This window comes from Bombina bombina, chromosome 1, assembly GCF_027579735.1.
Source record: "Bombina bombina isolate aBomBom1 chromosome 1, aBomBom1.pri, whole genome shotgun sequence".
In the NCBI taxonomy this organism is placed as follows: Eukaryota; Metazoa; Chordata; class Amphibia; order Anura; family Bombinatoridae; genus Bombina; species Bombina bombina.
This window is the reverse complement of record NC_069499.1, coordinates 159486709-159509174: the sequence shown is the minus strand read 5'-3', so window position 1 is coordinate 159509174 and position 22466 is coordinate 159486709. Positions and strand designations below refer to the sequence as shown.

Below are 22466 nucleotides of genomic sequence, written 5' to 3'. Positions count from 1 at the left end.
AGCCCCCCTGGGTTCATTTATAAATGTTATTTGATCAATGTTTATATCATTTGATATATTTGTTTAAACAGGTTACTACCTCAATTATCTTATAGGTCCTACTAGCTGTTGGACCCCCGATTGAAATGAATAGTATTTCAATCTATATTATTGTTGTTAACCATCCCTCCACCCCAGTTATTTATTACATATGTTACTGTTCTTTTTTGATAACCTTCATTAATGTACTTGCATGGTATCTTCCTCTTATTGCACATTTTTGTAGCTCTCACCCACAAAAAATGAATACACTTAACTCTAGCCCTAACCACTCTCAACCTCTACACCCCATGTTACAACTTTCTCCATCCGTCATCTCCACACAAAGCACTATCCATGGCTAAGACTACCAGGAGGAACCTGACCTTCCTTACAATTAACACAAAGAGTATAAATAATCTGCACAAAAGGAACATTATAGTTAGAGATCTTAAAGATAAAAAAAGGAAATTTGATTTTTATACAGGAATCTCATTTTGTCAAAGCTAAAGAACCCAAAACTTTCTAATATAAAATTTGGCCCTCGTTTTATGCCTCAAATACCACTAAGACTAATGGAGTTGGGATCCTAATCAAAAAAGGAATTCCTTTCCAACTACTTAGCTCATATAAAGACAACGAGGGTAGATATCTAATCTTAGTTGGAAAATTATATAAACACAGCAGTCACACTAGTCTGTGCATATGCCCCAAATACTAGTCAAGACAAATTTATCATTTCCCTCACCTAAAAAATCTTAGAAGTCACAAAAGGGCTACTTATTCTGGGTGGTGACCTCAATGTCTCACTAGATCCTTTCCTAGATAACTAGAACCATACTCCTTCCAACCCCAATAGGGCCTTTAACAACATAAAATGCCACTTAAGAGACTTTGCAGTTCATGACATATGGAGGAAATTCCATCCAGAAACTCAAGATTACACATTTTTCTCCTACCCGAACTCAATCTTCTCCCGAATTGACTACCTCTTAGCTGACGTTAATTGCCTTACTTTAGTTCTATAATTCCAACATCATGGTCCGACCATTCCATAGTAACCTGCACAATGAACTGGCCTTCAATCTCCCAGACCACCTATACTTGGAGACTTAATGAAGAACTTTTAAACCTCCCACAATATAATGACTGGACTGAAAAAGCCTTAAAAGAATACTTTCACATTAACATTGACTCTGTCCCCCCTCTTCCACAATGTTTGGGAGGCACATAAAAGAACTATGAGAGGCAAACTAATGAGCATGCAACCCCACCTCCTCAAACATCAAAGATCCCAATTACAGAACTCATTATATAAGTTAAACAACTTAGAAACCCAATTGAAAAAAGACCCTACAAACAAAAAACTGTGCAAAGAATTACAAACTGCAAAACAAATAACTTCTCAACTATTAAAGAATGCAAAAAACTTGCATTCAAACTTCGACCAACTTATTACAAGGGAGACAAATGTAGTAAAATTTTTGCTCGCAGGTTAAAACGTAGAACCAATAGATCATATATACTTACAATCAAGTTACCAAATAACAAAACCCATAACGACACCTCACCAATCACGGAATCTTTCCGTACATACTATGAAAAATTATATAATCTAGCAACAACATCCCCATCAACAAAAGCAACTTAAACGGATGACCAAACATCCTCCACTGAACAGTATTTAGCCAACATCAACTTTCCTTAAATAACCAAAGAACAAATGTCCCACCTAAACGATCCATTCACACTTACTGAAATACGCAAAACTATCAAAGATCTTCCTTTAGACAAAGCTCCAGGGCCAGATGGTTTCACTAACTACTACTATAAAAAATTCATAGACACACTTTCCCCACATCTCCTCACCCTCTTTAATTCAATAACACCCACTAACCCATTCCCTACACAAACCTTAGAAGCGATTATATCAATTATCCCAAAACCAGGTAAAGATCCTCATTACGTAGAAAATTATAGGTCAATCTCCCGATTAAATACAGACCTCAAAATATACGCCAAATTACTAGCAACACGTTTAAACTCTATTCTCCCAAATGTAATAAAAGCAGACCAAGTAGGATTTATTCCCACTAGAGAGACTAAAGATAACACGGTTAGAGTGACTCAACTAATTGAATACGCAACAAGTAAAAAAAATCCCCCTTTTAATCCTGTCAACTGACGCGGAAAAAGCGTTCGAACGCGTCAGTTGGCAGTTCCTGAAAACCGTGCTCCACAAAAAATGGGAACTGGTCAAGACTTTAATCGATAGAGTATTCGCTATGTATTCCACCCCGACTGCCCAAGTTAATGTTAATGGACTCCTCTCAACACAATTGAACATCTCAAATGGTACTAGGCAGGGTTGCCCATTATCCCCACTTTTATTCGCTTGCGCCATAGGAGGTCCTTGCTCAAAAAATCCGGAATCACCCCCACATCACTGGAATAAAAACCACAAATGCACACCATAAATTAATGTTATACGCTGATGATGTACTATTTTGCATTACTAATCCACTAACTACTATCCCTCACATACTTCAACAACTGGACGAGTTTGGTGAGATGTCCAATTTTCTAATCAATAAAATTAATTTGAAATTATTAATCTCAATTTACCCCAAGCAGATTATTAGTCAAAAAGATTTGCCCATTCATATGGCAACAGAAATCCATTAAATATCTAGGAATATACTTAAAGGGCCATAATACCTAAATGTTTAAACACTTGAAAGTGATGCAGTATAGCTGTAAAAAGCGGACTAGAAAATATCACCTGAACATCTCTATGTAAAAAAGAAAGATATTTTACCTCAAAAGTTCCTCAGTAGCCACATCCCATTGTAAAGGACTTCTAAGCAGCAAATCAGTATGTCTGCCCCGGGACAGCGGAAGGAGCGAGCTTTCGTGCACACTCATCTTATTTCCCTATTCAGTGCAAGGAAGATTACAATGAAATCCCCTGAGATCACAGTAAAAGAGTTAATGACCTAAGCACTGTTGATGCTGATTGGCTGCTGTTCATTTCTTTTTTTTTCTTTCTTTTTTTTACCTGCAGCTGGGCAGCAGCCAAGTATAACTTTTTACACAGAACTTACTCTGCTGAGCTGAGGAAATGGAAAGGTAAAATATCTTCCTTTTTTACATAGAGATATTAAAGTGATATTTTTACAGTTATGCTGCATCAGTTTCAAGTGATTTAGCATATGAGTATTGTCTCATGTCCCTTTAACTCCAAATCCTGATGACCTTTTTAATCACAGATATAAACCTCTTCATTTAACCATAACTGCTGACTTATCCTCCTGGACAAGAAAGCAAATACCCTGGCTAGGTAGAATTAATCTCATTAAGATGAACATCCTGCCAAGACTCTTGTAACTCTTACAAACTCTACCTATCCCACTTCCCAAATCATACATAAGCTCACTTACATCTAAATTAGATTTCATTTAGCAAAATTCCAAAGCAAGAATTAGCAAAAAACAGAATTTATGCTTACCTGATAAATTACTTTCTCCAACGGTGTGTCCGGTCCACGGCGTCATATATTACTTGTGGGAATACTCTCTTCCCCAACAGGAAATGGCAAAGAGCACAGCAAAAGCTGTCCATATAGCCCCTCCTCAGGCTCCGCCCCCCCAGTCATTCGACCGACGGTTAGGAGAAAAAAGGAGAAACTATATGGTGCCGTGGTGACTGTAGTGTATAGAGAAAGAAATTTTTCAAACCTGATTAAAAAAACATAATTTATGTAAGAACTTACCTGATAAATTCATTTCTTTCCTATTAGCAAGAGTCCATGAGCTAGTGACGTATGGGATATACATTCCTACCAGGAGGGGCAAAGTTTCCCAAACCTTAAAATGCCTATAAATACACCCCTCACCACACCCACAATTCAGTTTAACGAATAGCCAAGAAGTGGGGTGATAAGAAAAAAGTGCGAAAGCATATAAAATAAGGAATTGGAATAATTGTGCTTTATACAAAAAAATCAAAACCACCACAAAAAAGGGCGGGCCTCATGGACTCTTGCTAATATGAAAGAAATGAATTTATCAGGTAAGTTCTTACATAAATTATGTTTTCTTTCATGTAATTAGCAAGAGTCCATGAGCTAGTGACGTATGGGATAATGATTACCCAAGATGTGGATCTTTCCACACAAGAGTCACTAGAGAGGGAGGGATAAAATAAAGACAGCCAATTCCTGCTGAAAATAATCCACACCCAGAATAAAATTTTAATGAAAAAACATAAGCAGAAGATTCAAACTGAAAACACTGCCTGAAGTACGTTTCTACCAAAAACTGCTTCAGAAGAAGAAAAAACATCAAAATGGTAGAATTTAGAAAAAGTATGCAAAGAGGACCAAGTTGCTGTTTTGCAAATCTGATCAACCGAAGCTTCATTCTTAAACGCCCAGGAAGTAGAAACTGACCTAGTAGAATGAGCTGTAATCCTTTGAGGCGGAGTGTTACCCGACTCAACATAGGCATGATGAAATAAAGATTTCAACCAAGATGCCAAAGAAATGGCAGAAGCTTTCTGGTCTTTTCTAGAACCGGAAAAGATGACAAATAGACTAGAAGTCTTTCGGAAAGACTTAGTAGCTTCAACATAATATTACAAAGCTCTAACAGCATCCAAAGAATGCAATGATTTCTCCTTAGAATTCATAGGATTAGGACATAATGAAGGAACCACAATTTCTCTACTAATGTTGTTAGAATTCACAACCTTAGGTAAAAAATTCAAAAGAAGTTTGCAGCACCGCCTTATCCTGATGCAAAATCAGAAAAGGAGACTCACAAAAAAGAGTAGATAATTCAGAGACTCTTCTGGCAGAAGAGATGGCCAAAAGAAACAAAACTTTCCAAGAAAGTAATATAACGACCAAAGAATGCATGGGTTCAAAAGGAGAAGCTTGAAGAGCCCCCAGAACCAAATTCAAACTCCAAAGAAGAGAAATTGACTTAATGACAGGTTTTATACGAACCAAAGCTTGTACAAAACAATGAATATCAGGAAGATTAGCAATCCTTCTGTGAAAAAGAACAGAAAGAGCAGAGATTTGTCTTTCAAGAAACTTGCGGACAAACCTTTATCTAAACCATCCTGAAGAAATATAAGTCTTCCAGACTCTATAATATATCTCTCTAGATACAGATTTACGAGCCTGTCACATAGTATCAATCACAGAGTCAGAGAAACCTCTTTGACCAAGAATCAAGCGTTCAAACTCCACACCTTAAAATTAAGGTTTTGAGATCCTGATGGAAAAAAGAACCTTGAGACAGAAAGACTGGTCTTAACGGAAGAGTCCACAGCTGGCAAGAGGCCATCCGGACAAGATCCGCATACCAAAACCTGTGAGGCCATGCTGGAGCTACCAGCAGGACAAACGAGCATTCCTTTAGAATATTAGAGAATACCCTTGGAAAAAGAACTAGAGGCGGAAAGATATAGGCAGGATGACACTTGTAAGGAAGAGATAATGCATCCACTGCCTCCGCCCGAGGATCCCTGGATCCGGACAGATACCAGGGAAGTTTCTTGTTTAGATGAGAAGCCATCAGATCTATTTCTGAGAGTTCCCACATTTGAACAATCTGAGGAAATACCTCTGGGTGAAGACCATTCGCCCAGGTGCAACGTTTGGCGACTGAGATAATCCGCTTTCCAATTGTCCATACCTGGGATATGAACCGCAGAGATTAGACAGGAGCTGGATTCCGCCCAAACCAAAATTCGAGATACTTCTTTCATAGCCAGAGGACTGTGAGTCCCTCCTTGATGATTGATGTATGCCACAGTTGTGACATTGTCTATCTGAAAACAAATGAACAACTCTCTCTTCAGAAGAGGCCAAGACTGAAGAGCTCTGAAATTGCACGGAGTTCCAAAATATTGATCGGAAATCTCACCTCCTGAGATTCCCAAACCCCTTGTGCCGTCAGATACCCCCACACAGCTCCCCAACCTGTAAGACTTGCATCTGTTGAGATTATAGTCCAGGTCGGAAGAACAAAAAAGCCCCCTGAACTAAACGATGGTGATCTGCCCACCATGTCAGAGAGAGTCGTATAATCGGTTTAAAGATATTAATTGAGATATCTTTGAGTAATCCCTGCACCATTGGTTCAGCATACAGAGCTGAAGAGGTCGCATGTGAAAACGAGCAAAGGAGATCGCATCTGATGCGGCAGTCCTAAGACCTAAAATTTCCATGCATAAGGCTACCAAAAGGGAATGATTGTGACTGAAGGTTTTGACAAGCTGATATCAATGTTAAACTTCTCTTGTCTGACAAGGACAGAGTCATAGACACTGAATCTATTCTAGAAACCTAAAAAGGTTACACTTGTCTGAGGAATCAATGAACTGATTGGTAAATTGATCCTCCAACCATGAACTTGAAGAAACAACACAAGTCGATTCGTATGAGATTCTTCGAAAATGAGAAGACTGAGCAAGTACCCAGATATTGTCCAATAAGGAAATACCAAAAAACCCTGTTCTCTGATTACAGAAAGAAGGGCACCGAGAACCTTTGAAAAAAATTCTTAGAACTGAGGCTAGGCCAAACGGTAGAGCCACAAAACTAGTAATGCTTGTCTAAAAAGAGAATCTCAGACACTAAAAGTGATCTGGATGAATCGGAATATGTAGATACACATCCTGTAAATCTATTGTAGACATATAATGCCCTTGCTAAACAAAAGGCAGGACAGTCCTACAGTAACCATCTTGAATGTTGGTATCCTTACATAACGATTCAATATTGATAGATCCGGAACTGGTCTGAAGGAATTGACCTTCTTTGGTACAATGAAGAGATAAAATAAAACCCCAGCCCCTGTTCCAGAACTGGAACTGGCATAATTACTCCAGCCAACTCTAGATCTGAAACACATTTCAGAAATGCTGAGCCTTTGCTGTGTTAACTGGGACACGGGAAAGAAAAAAATCTCTTAGCAGGAGGCCTTAACTGAAGCCAATTCTGTACCTTTCTGAAACAATGTTCTGAAACCAGAAATTGAGAACGGAATTGATCAAAATTTCTTTGAAGAAAACGTAATCTGCCCCATACCAGCTGAGCTGGAATAAGGTCCGCACCTTCATGGGTACTTAGGAGCTGGCTATAGGTTTTCTAAAAGGCTTGGATATATTCCAAACTGGAAATAGTTTCCAAATTGATACCGCTCCTGAGAATGAAGGATCAGGCTTTTGTTCCTTATTGTGAGGAAAGGAACGAAATGATTATTAGACCTAAATTTACCTTAGATTTTTTATCCTTTGGAAAAAAAGTTCCCTTCCTTCCAGAAACAGTTGAAATAATAATTTATTACCCTGGAAAGAAAGGGAAAGCAAAGTTGACTTAGAAGACATATCAGTATTCCAAGTTTAATCCATAAAGCTTTTCTAGCTAAAATAGCTAGAGACATATACCTGACATCAACTCTAATGATATCAAAAGAAGGTATCACCAATAAAATTATTATCATGTTATAGAATAATAATAATGCTATAAAATTATGATCTGTTACTTGTTGCGCTAAAGCTTCTAACCAAAAAGTTGAAGCTGCAGCAACATCCGCTAAAAATATAGCAAGTCTAAGAAGATTACCTGAACATAAGTAAGCTTTTCTTAGAAAGGATTCAATTTTCCTATCTAAAGGATCCTTAAATGAATTACTATCTGCCGTAGGAATAGTAGCACATTTAGCAGGAGTAGAGACAGCCCCATAACCTTAGGGATTTTGTCCCCAAAAAAAACTCTAATCTGTCAGATGGCACAGGATATAATTGCTTAAACGTTTAGAAGGAGTAAAAGAATTACCCAAATTATTCCATTCCCTGGAAATTACTTCAGAAATAGCATCAGGGAGATTAAACACTTCTGGAATAACTACAGGAGATTTAAAAACCTTATTTAAACGTTTAGATTTAGAATCAAGAGGACCAGAATCCTCTATTTCTAATGCAATTAATACTTCTTTAAATAAAGAACGAATAAATTCCATCTTGAACAAATACAAAGATTTATCAGCATCAACCTCTGAGACAGAAACCTCTGAACCAGAAGAACCATTATCAGTATCAGAATGATGATGTTCATTTAAAAATTCATCTGAAAAAAGAGAAGTTTTAAAAGACTTTTATGTAAACTAGAAGGAGAAATAACAGACATAGCCTTCTTAATGGATTTAAAAAATAAAATCTCTTATGTTTATCAGGAACACTCTGAAAATTAGATGTTGACGGAACAGCAACAGGTAATGTAACAGTACTAAAGGAAATTTTATCTGCATTAATAAGTTTGTCATGACATGCAATACAAACAACAGCTGGAGAAACAGATACCAAAAATTATAGCAGATACACTTAGCTTGGTAGCTCCAGCAGTAGACAGCGATTTTCCTGTAGTATCTTCTGACTCAGATGCAACGTGAGACATCTTGCAATATGTAAGAGAAAAAAACAACATATAAAGCAAAATTGATCAAATTCCTTAAATGACAGTTTCAGGAATGGGAAAAAATGCCAAAGAACAAGCTTCTAGCAACCAGAAGCACTGAAAAAATAAGACTTAAATAATGTGGAGACAAAAGCGACGCCCTTATTTTTTAGCGCCAAATATGACGCCACATCCGGAACGCCGACATTTTTGGCGCAAAATAACGTCAAAAAATGACGCAACTTCCGGCGACACGTATGACGCCGGAAACGGAAAAGAATTTTTGCGCCATAAAAGTCCGCGCCAAGAATGACGCAATTTCAGCCCCCGCGAGCATAACAGCCCACAGGAAAAAAAGAGTCAAATTTTGAAGGTAAGAAAAAATGATTAATTCAAATGCATTATCCCAAATATGAAACTGACTGTCTGAAAAATAAGGAAAGTTGAACATTCTGAGTCAAGGCAAATAAATGTTTGAATACATATATTTAGAACTTTATAAACAAAGTGCCCAACCATAGCTTAGAGTGTCACAGAAAATAAGATTTACTTACCCCAGGACACTCATCTACATGTTTGTAGAAAGCCAAACCAGTACTGAAACGAGAATCAGCAGAGGTAATGGTATATATAAGAGTATATCGTCGATCTGAAAAGGGAGGTAAGAGATGAATCTCTACGACCGATAACAGAGAACCTATGAAATAGACCCCGTAGAAGGAGATCACTGCATTCAAATAGGCAATACTCTCCTCACATCCCTCTGACATTCACTGCACGCTGAGAGGAAAACCGGGCTCCAACTTGCTGCGGAGCGCATATCAACGTAGAATCTAGCACAAACTTACTTCACCACCTCCATCGGAGGCAAAGTTTGTAAAACTGAATTGTGGGTGTGGTGAGGGGTGTATTTATAGGCATTTTAAGGTTTGGGAAACTTTGCCCCTCCTGGTAGGAATGTATATCCCATACGTCACTAGCTCATGGACTCTTGCTAATTACATGAAAGAAACCAGGGCGGGCCATGGACCGGACACACCGTTGGAGAAAGTAATTTATCAGGTAAGCATAAATTCTGTTTTCTCCAACTTTGGTGTGTCCGGTCCACGGCGTTATCCATTACTTGTGGGAACCAATACCAAAGCTTTAGGGCACGGATGAAGGGAGGGAGCAAATCAGGTTACCTAAACGGAAGGCACCACGGCTTGCAAAACCTTTCTCCCAAAAATAGCCTCCAAAGAAGCAAAAGTATAAAATTTGTAAAATTTGGCAAAAGTGTGCAGAGAAGACCAAGTCGCTGCCTTACATCTCTGATCAACAGAAGCCTCGTTCTTGAAGGCCCATGTGGAAGCCACAGCTCTAGTGGAGTGAGCTGTGACTCGTTCAGGAGGCTGCCGTCCGGCAGTCTCATAAGCCAATCGGAGAATGCTTTTCAGCCAGAAAGAAAGAGAGGTAGCCGTAGCTTTTTGTCCTCTCTTCTTACCAGAGTAAACGACAAACAAAGATGAGGTTTGTCTAAAATCCTTAGTTGCTTCTAAATAGAACTTTAAAGCACGAACAACATCTAAATTGTGTAACAAACGTTCCTTCTTTGAAACTGGATTCGGACACAGAGAAGAAACAACTATTTCCTGGTTAATATTCCTGTTGGAAACAACCTTCGGAAGAAAACCAGGCTTAGTACGCAAAACGACCTTATCTGAATGGATTACACTGCAAAGTAGATAATTCAGAAACTCTTCTTGCAGAAGAAATAGCAACCAAAAACAGAACTTTCCAAGATAATAACTTGATATCTATGGAATGTAAGGGTTCAAACGGAACCCCTTGAAGAACTGAAAGAACTAAATTTAGACTCCAAGGAGGAGTCAAGGGTCTGTAAACGGGCTTGATTCTGACCAAAGCCTGTACAAAAGCTTGTACATCTGGCACAGCTGCCAGTCGTTTGTGTAACAAGACAGATAAAGCAGAAATCTGTCCTTTTAGAGAACTCGCTGACAATCCCTTATCCAAACCTTCTTGGAGAAAGGAGAGGATCTTAGGAATTTTAATCTTACTCCAGGAGAATCCCTTGGATTCACACCAACAGATATATTTTTTCCATATTTTATGGTAAATCTTTCGAGTCACAGGTTTTCTGGCTTGGACCAGAGTATCTATCACTGAATCTGAAAACCCACGCTTGGATAAAATCAAACGTTCAATTTCCAAGCAGTCAGCTGCAGAGAAACTAGATTTGGATGTTCGAATGGACCTTGTACTAGAAGATCCTGTCTCAAAAGGTAGCTTCCATGGTGGAGCCAATGACATATTCACCAGGTCTGCATACCAAGTCCTGCGCGGCCACGCAGGAGCTATCAGAATCACAGAGGCCTTCTCCTGTTTGATCCTGGCTACAAGCCTGGGAAGGAGAGGGAACGGTGGAAAGGCATAAGCTAGGTTGAACGACCAAGGCGCCACTAATGCATCCACTAGAGTTGACTTGGGATCCCTGGATCTGGACCCGTAGCAAGGAACCTTGAAGTTCTGACGAGACGCCATCAGATCCATGTCTGGAATGCCCCATAATTCAGTCAACTAGGCAAAAACCTCCGGGTGGAGTTCCCACTCCCCCGGCTGGAAAGTCTGACGACTCAGATAATCCGCCTCCCAGTTGTCTACTCCTGGGATGTGAATTGCAGATAGGTGGCAGGAGTGATCCTCCGCCCATTTGATGATTTTGGATACCTCTCTCATCGCCAAGGAACTCCTTGTTCCCCCCTGATGGTTGATGTAAGCTACAGATGTCATGTTGTCTGACTGGAATCTTATGAATCCGGCCTTCGCTAGTTGAGGCCAAGCCCGGAGAGCATTGAATATCGCTCTCAGTTCCAGGATGTTTATCGGGAGAAGAGACTCTTCCCGAGACCATAGACCCTGAGTTTTCAGGGAATCCCAGACCGCGCACCAGCCTAATAGACTGGCGTCGGTCGTGACAATGACCCACTCTGGTCTGCGGAAACTCATTCCCTGAGACAGGTGATCCTGGGACAACCACCAACGGAGTGAGTCTCTGGTCATCTGGTCTACTTGAATCTTTGGAGACAAGTCTGCATAGTCCCCATTCCACTGATTGAGCATGCACAGTTGTAATGGTCTTAGATGAATTTGAGCAAACCATCAACCCTACTACTTCCATGCACTGAGCTATGAAAGGCTGCAGAATAGAGTGAAGAACTTGACAAGCGTTTAGAAGCTTTGACTTTCTGACTTCTGTCAGGAAGATCTTCATTTCTAAAGAATCTATTATTGTTCCCAAAAAGGCAACTCTTGTCGACGGAGACAGGGAACTCTTTTCTACGTTCACCTTCCACCCGTGAGATCTGAGAAAGGCTAGAACAATGTCTGTATGAGCCTTTGCCTTGGAAAGAGACGACGCTTGAATTAGAATGTCGTCCAGATAAGGTGCCACTGCAATGCCCCTTGGTCTTAGAACCGCCAGAAGGGACCCAAGCACCTTTGTGAAAATTCTGGGAGCAGTGGCTAGTCCGAATGGGAGAGCCACGAACTGATAATGTTTGTCCAGAAAGGTGAACCTTAGGAACTGATGATGATCTTTGTGGATAGGAATATGTAGATACGCATCCTTTAAATCCACGGTAGTCATATATTGACCCTCCTGGATTGTAGGTAAAATTGTTCGAATGGTTTCCATTTTGAACGATGGAACTCTCAGAAATTTGTTTAGAATTTTTAAATCCAGAATTGTTCTGAAAGTTCCCTCTTTTTTGGGAACTACAAACAGGTTTGAGTAAAACCCCTGACCTTGTTCCACAGCTGGAACTGGGTGTATCACTCCCATCTTTAACAGGTCTCCTACACAATGTAAGAATGCCTGTCTCTTTATTTGGTTTGAAGATAAGTGAGACATGTGTAACCTTCCCCTTGGGGGTAGTTCCTTGAATTCTAGAAGATAACCCTGAGAGACTATTTCTAGTGCCCAGGGATCCTGAACATCTCTTGCCCAAGCCTGAGCAAAGAGAGAGAGTCTGCCCCCTACTAGATCCGGTCCCGGATCGGGGGCTACCCCTTCATGCTGTCTTGGTAGCAGCAGCAGGCTTCTTGGCCTGTTTACCCTTGTTCCAGCCTTGCATTGGTTTCCAAGCTGGTTTAGTCTGGGAAGCGTTACCCTCTTGTCTAGAGGCTGCAGAGTTGGAAGCCGGTCCGTTCCTGAAATTGCGAAAGGAATGAAAATTGTACTTATTCTTAGCCTTGAAAGGCCTATCTTGTGGGAGGGCATGGCCCTTTCCCCCAGTGATGTCTGAAATAATTTCTTTTAATTCTGGCCCAAAAAGGGTCTTACCTTTGAAAGGGATATTAAGCAATTGTGTCTTGGAAGATACATCCGCCGACCAAGACTTTAGCCAGAGCGCTCTGCGCGCCACAATTGCAAACCCTGAATTTTTCGCCGCTAATCTCGCTAACTGCAAAGCGGCATCTAAAATAAAGGAATTAGCTAACTTAAGTGCGTGAATTCTGTCCATGACCTCCTCATATGGAGTCTCCTAACTGAGCGACTTTTCCAGTTCCTCGAACCAGAAACACGCCGCTGTAGTGACAGGAATAATGCACGAAATTGGTTGAAGGAGGTAACCTTGCTGTACAAAAATCTTTTTAAGCAAACCCTCCAATTTCTTATCCATAGGATCTTTGAAAGCACAATTGTCCTCAACAGGAATAGTCGTGCGTTTGGCTAGTGTAGAAACCGCCCCCTCGACGTTAGGGACTGTTTGTCATGTGTCCTTCCTGGGGTCGACCATGGGGAACAATTTCTTAAATATAGAAGGAGGGACAAAAGGTATGCCTGGCTTCTCCCACTCCTTATTCACTATGTCCGCCACCCTCTTAGGTATCGGAAAGGCATCAGGGTGCACCGGGACCTCTAGGAATTTGTCCATCTTGCACAATTTTTCTGGGATGACCAAATTGTCACAATCATCCAGAGTAGATTGCACCTCCTTAAGTAATGCGAGGAGATGCTCTAATTTAAATTTAAATGTCACAACATCAGGTTCTGCCTGCTGAGAAATTCTTCCTGTATCAGAAATTTCTCCATCTGACAAACCCTCCCTCACTGCCACTTCAGACTGGTGTGAGGGTATGACAGATAAATTATCATCAGCGCCCTCCTGCTCTACAGTGTTTAAAACTGAGCAATCACGCTTTCTCTGAAATGCTGGCATTTTGGATAAAATATTAGCTATGGAGGTATCCATTACTGCCATCAATTGTTGCATAGTAACAAGCATTGGCGCGCTAGAAGTACTAGGGGTCGCCTGCGCGGGCATAACTGGTATAGACACAGAAGGAGAGGATGCAGAACTATCCCTACTTCCTTCATTTGAGGAATCATCCTGGGCAAACTTACTAAATGTGACAGTACTGTCCTTACTTTGTTTGGACGCCATGGCACAATTATCACATACATTTGAAGGGGGAACCACCTTGGCCTCCATACATACAGAACATGATCTATCTGAAGGTACAGACATGTTATACAGGCTTAAACAGGTTAATAAAGCACAAAAAACGTTTTTAAACAAAACCGTTACTGTCTCTTTAAATGTTAAACAGAGCACACTTTATTACTGAATATGTGAAAAACTATGAAGGAATTATCCAATCTTTACCAAATTTTCACCACAGTGTCTTAATGCATTCAAAGTATTGCACCCCAATTTTCAAGCTTTTAACCCTTAAAATGCGGAAAACAGAGCCGTTTGCAATTTTAACCCCACTACAGTCCCAGCCACAGCGTTTGTTGCGACTTCACCTATCCCAGGGGGGTATACAATACCAATCCAAGCCTTCTAGGAACGTTTTCAGTGGATACCAGACCCTCTCACATGCAGCTGCATGCACTGCACTCAAAAGAAACTGCGCAATAATGGCGCGAAAATGAGGCTCTGCCTACTACAGTGAAAGGCCCTTCCTGACTGGGAAGGTGTCTTAACAAGTGCCTGGCGTTAAAAACGTTCCCCAAATAATAAAAAGTGTGAAATCCACTTCAAACTGTAAATGATACTTAAATAAGCAATCGATTTAGCCCTTAAGAGTGTCCACCAGTTAATAGCCCATAATAAGCCCTTTATTCTTTTTGAGTCTAAGAAAATGGCTTACCGATCCCCATGAGGGAAAATGACAGCCTTCCAGCATTACACAGTCTTGTTAGAAAAATGGCTAGTCATACCTTGAGCAGAAGTGTCTGCAAACTGTTCCCCCCAACTGAAGTTCTCTGGGCTCAACAGTCCTGCGTGGGAACAGCAATTGATTTTAGTTACTGCTGCTAAAATCATACTCCTCTTTTAAACAGAACTCTTCATCTCTTTCTGTTTCAGAGTAAATAGCACAACCATTACTATTTCAAAATAACAAACTTTTGATAGAAGAATAAAAAACTACAACTTAACACCACATACTCTTCACCATCTCCGTGGAGATGCTACTTGTTCAGAGCGGCAAAGAGAATGACTGGGGGGGCGGAGCCTGAGGAGGGGCTATATGGACAGCTTTTGCTGTGCTCTTTGCCATTTCCTGTTGGGGAAGAGAGTATTCCCACAAGTAATGGATGACGCCGTGGACCGGACACACCAATGTTGGAGAAAAATAATGTTACTCCCAATCAAAGCGTGAGGAATGGGTGTCCCTGACTTACATCGATACAGACAGGCCACATATCTCCAACGGATAATCGACTGGTTTTCTTACTTCCATAATAAAATTTGGGTCCAACTGGTCTCCCACTATAGATGAACTAATCTCCTCAGGCCTTCACATTTTTAAAAACTGGTTATTTTATAGACAATGCTACTCCATAATATCATCACACCCTCAAAACAAAAACATGACAAGATCTGACTCCCTTTGAATCCCTCTGTAATAAATCTTCCCCAACCAGACACGCTCTTTAACTCCCTCCATTCTTCTACAACAGCCTCATGGCTATATCCCATATTATATAGATAGATGGAACTCTGAACTGGGCACAGATATTACACATGCAGATGCTTTATATATCTTCTCAAATATCAAGAAAACTTCGATTTCATGCAAATTCAAAGAACTCAACCTAAAAATATTGCAAAGATGGTACCTAACCCCTGAAAGGTGTAAAATAAAATTACAAACTCAAATCTGCCCAGTGCTGGAGATGTGGCTACTCTGAAAGCCACATGGCTCACATATGGTGGCAATGCCCCAAATTATCCTCCATTTGGTCTGCAATCTCACAAGAAACAAGCAAAATCCTTAATGTTCCAACCCCCCTAGACCCATGCCTATGGCTCTTTAATTAAGTTCCCTTTAAATTCTCTACACCCACGAAAAAACTCCAACAGGTAAAATTTAATTTTAATGATTCAGATACAGCATGTAATTTTAAACAACTTTCCGATTTACTTCCATTAAAAAAAATGTGCACATTATTTTATATTTACACTTTTTGAGTCACCAGCTCCTACTGAGCATGTGCAAGAGTTCACAGACTATACGTATATGCATTTGTGATTGGCTGATTGCTATCACATGATACGGGGGAGTGGAAATATACATAACTTTGAAATTTGTTAGAAAAAAAATCTACTACTTATTTGAAATTCAGAGTTAATGCTATTGTATTGTCTTGTTATCTTGCATTTGTTGATTATGCAAATCTACTGCGTTTAGTGATCCTTTAAGCAAAAGCTTTAAAATACTAGTTGCAAGGAACTAGAAATCTGACAAAATTCCCTCCATGAAACAATGGTACGTAGAATGTAACCACACGATTTCCTTAGAGGAATACCACTACATGAAATCTAAAAAACATTGATGTATATGCGCAAATACTCTCAATGTGGGAAACACATACTCAAAATAATCCCCACACCACAACCTTGGTTTAGAACTACACAGTTTACTAGTTGGAGTACCTGATGAAACATTTTAATACCATGCTAACAGTAACAATGCTTTATTTTATTTTAAGTTTCATATTGATTATCCCTCCCTCCCCTTTTTTCTGTGCCCCTTTTTTCCTTTTTTAATTTTATTTCTCTCTCTTTAATTGTTATTTTAACAAAAACAAAAACTCAGATTTGATGCATCTTGAAACCACTGTGTTATTCTTCAATTTGCATTGTAATAATTTGGTTTTCAATAAACTTTTGAATTTCAAAAAAATAAAAATAAAATAAAAACAGCTATTTCCGCTGAGAAATTAAATCCACAAAAACAGAATTTATGCTTACCTGATAAATTACTTTCTCTTACGGTGTATCCAGTCCACGGATTAATCCTTACTTGTGGAACATTCTCAATCTCCACAAGAAGTGGCAAAGAGAGCACACAGTAGAGCTGTCCACACAGCTCCCCTCAGGCTCTGCCCCCCCCCCAGTCATTCGACAGACGGTTAGGAGAAAAAGGAGAAACCATAGGTTGCAGTGAACCTGACTTAATTGCCAGGGCGGGCCGTGGACTGGATACACCGTAAGAGAAAGTAATTTATCAGGTAAGCACACATTCTGTTTTCTCTTACATGGTGTATCCAGTCCACGGATTCATCCTTACTTGTGGGATACCAATACCAAAGCTTTAGGACACGGATGAAGGGAGGGAACAAGTCAGGTAACCTAAACGGAAGGCACCACTGCTTGCAAAACCTTTCTCCCAAAAATAGCCTCCGAAGAAGCAAAAGTATCGAATTTGTAAAATTTTGCAAATGTATGCAGTGAAGACCAAGTCGCTGCCTTACAAATCTGTTCCACAGAAGCCTCATTCTTGAAAACCCATGTCGAAGCCACAGCTCTAGTGGAATGAGCTGTAACTCGTTCAGGAGGCTGCTGTTCAGCAGTCTCATAAGCCAATCGGATGATACTTTTCAGACAGAAAGACAGAGAGGTAGCAGTTGCTTTTTGACCTCTCTTCTTACAAGAATAGACAACAAACAAGGATGATATTTGTCTGAAATCTTTAGTTGCCTTTAAATAGAATTTTAAAGCACGAACCACATTAAGATTGTGTAACAGTCGTTCCTTCTTAGAAACTGGATTAGGACACAGAGAAGGAACAATGATTTCCTGGTTAATATTCTTATTAGAAACCACTTTTGGAAGGAAACCAGATTTGGTACTCAAAACAACCTTATCTGCATGGAACACCAGATAAGGTGAATTACACTACAAAGCAGACTTCAGAAACTCTCCGAGCAGAAGAAATAGCTACCAAAAACAAAACCTTCCAAGATAATAACTTAATATCTATGGAATGCAAATGTTCAAACGGAACCCCTTGAAGAACTGAAAGAACTAAATTTAGACTCCATGGAGGAGCCACCGGTCTGTAGACAGGCTTGATTCTAACTAGGGCCTGTGCAAACGCCTGAACGTCTGGTACAGCTGCCAGACGCTTGTGTAACAGGATAGACAGAGCTGATATCTGTCCCTTTAAGGAACTAGCTGACAAACCTTTCTCCAATCCTTCTTGGAGAAAGGACAATATCCTTGGAATCCTAACCTTACTCCACGAGTAACCCTTGGATTCGCACCAACAAAGATATTTCCGCCATATCTTATGGTAAATTTTCCAGGTGAAAGGGTTTCTGGCCTGGGTCAGAGTATCTATAACCGATTCAGAGAACCCACGCTTAGCTAGAATTAAGCGTTCAATCTCCAAGCAGTCAGTTGCAGAGAAACTAGATTTGGATGCTTGAATGGACCTTGTATTAGAAGATCCTGCCTCAATGGCAGTTTCCATGGTGGAACCGATGACATGTCCACTAGGTCTGCATACCAAGTCCTGCGTGGCCACGCAGTCGCTATCAGGATTACCGAAGCCTTCTCCTGTTTGATTCTGGCAACTAGCCGAGGGAGAAGAGGAAACGGTGGAAAGACATAAGCTAGACTGAATGACCAAGACGCTACTAAAGTATCTATCAATGCCGCCTTGGGATCCCTGGACCTGGATCCGTAAAGGGGAAGTTTGGTGTTCTGACGGGACGCCATCAGATCCAATTCTGGAATGCCCCATAGCTGGGTCAACTGAGCAAAAACCTCCGGGTGGAGTTCCCACTCCCCCGGATGGAAAGTCTGACAACTCAGAAAATCCGCCTCCCAGTTGTCTACTCCTGAGATGTGAATTGCAGATAGATGGCAGGAGTGATCCTCCGCCCATTTGATGATCTTGGTTACTTCCTTCATCGCTAGGGAACTCTTTGTTCCTCCCTGATGATTGATGTACGCTACAGTCGTGATGTTGTCCGACTGAAATCTGATGAATTTGGCCTCCGCTAGTTGAGGCCATGCCTGGAGCGTATTGAATATCGCTCTCAGTTCCAAAATGTTTATCGGGAGAAGAGATTCTTCCCGAGACCATAGACCCTGAGCTTTCAGGGAGTCCCAGACCGCACCCCCAGCCTAACAGACTGGCATCGGTCGTGACAATGATCCACTCCGGTCTGCGGAAGCTCAGTCCCTGAGACAGGTGATCCTGAGACAACCACCAGAGAAGAGAGTCTCTGGTTTTCTGGTCCATTTGTATTTGAGGAGACAAATCTGAATAATCCCCATTCCACTGTTTGAGCATGCACAGTTGCAGTGGTCTTAGATGAATTCGAGCAAAAGGGACAACGTCCATTGCCGCAACCATTAAACCGATTACCTCCATGCGCTGAGCCACAGAAGGCCGAGGAATGGAATGAAGAACTCGGCAAGTATTCAAAAGTTTTGACTTCCTGACCTCTGTCAGAAAGATTTTCATTTCTACCGAGTCTATTAGTGTTCCCAGGAAGGGAACCTTTGTGAGCGGGGACAGAGAACTCTTTTCGACGTTCACCTTCCACCCGTGAGACCTTAGAAAGGCCAGAACAATGTCCGTATGAGCCTTGGCTCTGTGAAAAGACAACGCCTGTATTAAGATGTCGTCTAGATAAGGTGCTACTGCAATGCCCCGCGGTCTTAGTACCGCTAGAAGGGACCCTAGCACCTTTGTGCAAATTCTGGGAGCGGTGACCAACCCGAAAAGAAGGGCCACGAACTGGTAATGCGTATCCAGAAAGGCAAACCTTAGGAACTGATGATGATCTTTGTGGATAGGGATATGTAGGTACGCATCCTTTAGATCAACGGTAGTCATATATTGACCTTCCTGGATCATCAGCAAGATTGTCCGAATGGTTTACATTTTGAAAGATGGAACTCTGAGGAATTTGTTTAGAATTTTTAGATCCAGGATTGGCCTGAAAGTTCCTTCCTTTTTGGGAACTACAAACAGGTTTGAGTAAAATCCCAGTCCTTGTTCTGCAATTGGAACTGGGTGTATCACTCCCATCTTTAGAAGATCTTCCACACAGCGTAAGAACGCCTGTTTCTTTGTCTGGTCTGAAGACAAACGAGAAATGTGGAACCTTCCCCTTGGGGGAGAGTCCTTGAATTCTAGAAGGTACCCCTGAGCAACAATTTCTAACAGCCAGGGATCTGGAACATCTCTTGCCCAAGCCTGAGCAAAGAGAGAGAGAAAGTCTGCCCCTTACTAGATCCGGTCCCGGATCGGGGGCTACCTCTTCATGCAGTCTTGGTAGCAGGCGCAGGCTTCTTGGCCTGTTTACCCTTGTTCCAGCCCTGCAAGGGTTTCCAGGTTGCTTTGGGCTGTGAAGCGTTACCCTCCTGCTTTGCGGCAGCAGAGGTTGAAGCAGGTCCGCTCCTGAAGTTGCGAAAGGAGCGAAAATTAGCCTTGTTTTTGGCCTTAAACGGTCTATCCTGCGGGAGGGCATGGCCCTTCCCCCCAGTGATATCCGCGATAATTTCTTTCAACTCGGGACCAAAAAGGGTCTTCCCCTTGAAAGGAATGTTTAGTAACTTTGTTTTGGACGACACGTCAGCCGACCATGATTTGAGCCAAAGCGCTCTTCGCACCATAATGGCAAAACCAGAATTTTTCGCCGCTAACTTAGCTAATTGGAAAGCGGCATCTGTGATAAAAGAATTAGCCAGCTTTAGAGCATGAATTCTATCCATGACCTCGTCATATGAAGTCTCCCTCTGGAGCGACCTCTCCAGCGCCTCAAACCAAAAAGCCGCTGCAGTAGTTACAGGATTAATGCAGGCAATTGGTTGAAGAAGGAAACCTTGCTGAACAAACATTTTCTTCAGCAAACCTTCCAATTTTTTTATTCATAGGGTCTTTGAAAGCCCAACTGTCCTCTATTGGTATAGTTGTACGCTTAGCAAGTGTTGAAACTGCTCCCTCTACCTTAGGGACCGCCTGGGGTCATTTATGGGGAACATTTTCTTAAAGATGGGGGGGGGGAACAAAAGGTAAACCTGGTCTCTCCCACTCCCTAGTCACAATATCCGCCACCCTCTTCGGGATCGGAAACGCATCAGTGTATACAGGGACCTCTAAAAACCTGTCCATTTTATACAATTTTTTTGGGACCACCATGGGGTCACAATCATCCAGCGTAGCTAAAACCTCCTTAAGCAGGACGCGGAGGTGTTCCAGCTTAAATTTAAACGCTAAGGAATCTGACTCTGCCCGCTGAGAAACATTTCCTGTGTCAGAAATTTCTCCCTCGGACAGACCGTCGCTCACTGCCACTTCAGCGTGTTGCGAGGGTACTACAGATAAATCATCCAAAGCTTCCGATTGCTCATCCTCTGTTCTTAAAACTGAGCTATCGCGCTACTTTGGAAAAACTGGCAGTTTGGATAAAAATGCTGCAAGGGAATTATCCATGAATGCTGCTAATTGTTGTAATGTAATAGGGGCCAATGCGCTAGAGGTACTAGGCATCGCTTGCGCGGGCGTAACTGGTGTCGACACATGGGGAGAGGAAGGAGGACTATCCTCGTTACCTTCCGTTAAAGAATCATCTTGGGCTACATTTTTAAGTGTCACTGCATGGTCTTTAAAATGTTTAGATACCTTGGCACACTTTAAACACAAATGCAATGGGGGTACACCCATGGCTTTTAAACACATAGAACAGGGTCTATCTGAAGGCTCAGACATGTTTGACAGATTTAGACAGCACTCAAATACAGTAAAAAACACTTTTTAAAAAACGTTACTGTGCCTTTAAATAATAAAAAGCACTCACTTTTTTACCAAATCTCCAAAAAACATCCAATCTTTATGACATTTTCACCACATGATCCTAATGCTTTGAAATGATTGCACACAAATTTTCAAGACAATTGACACCTTATTGCCCAAACCGGAGCAAATTGAAGCAGGCTACCGGTTTAACACACTACAGCACGATGCCACAGTCTCTGCTGTGGCCCTACCTTCCTTGGGGATTACTTTTGGACGAAAATAAGCCTCCCTGGTGTCCTCCTGCAATCTCTGGACTCTACACGTGAAGCTGCATGAAGCTGTCTTGCAAAAGAACTGCGCAACTGAGGCACGAAAATGAGGCCCCCTCCCTCTTCACTCCGGAGTTGTGGGGCCTTCCTGAGTCAAATTAGGTGTCTAACAATATGCCAGGCGTATTAAAACCCCCAAAAAGTGTTCCAAACATAAAAAACACTTGTGCTTAATAAAATAATCGACTTAGCCCATAAGTGTCCACCAGTATTTAAGCCCTTTAACTAAGCCATCCTTCTATACTGAGTCTCAGAATATGGCTTGCCTTCCCACATGGGGATTTCTGTCAGTCTTCTAGCATTACCAAGTCTTGTTAGAAAAAAAGTGACTGAGCATACCTTAAGCAGTTAAGCCTGCAAACTGTTCCCCCCAACTGAAGTTCTCCGGTACTCAACAGTCCTGTGTGGGAACAGCAATGGATTTTAGCTACAACATGCTAAAATCTTTTTCCTCTCAGCAGAAATCTTCATCACTTTCTGCCTCAGAGTAAATAGTACAAACCGGCACTATTTTAAAATAACAAATTCTTGATTGAAGAAATAAAACTACAAATCTAACACCACATACTCTTTACCCTCCCGTGGAGATGCCACTT

At 41.2% G+C, this 22466-nt stretch overlaps 1 protein-coding gene across 1 annotated transcript in view; it reads right to left on the bottom strand.

Annotated features, from left to right (window-relative positions):
• The window catches only part of PALS1 (protein associated with LIN7 1, MAGUK p55 family member), a 304998-nt gene that overhangs the window by 196395 nt on the left and 86137 nt on the right, over positions 1 to 22466 (bottom strand). The gene's annotated exons all lie outside the window — the stretch shown is intronic.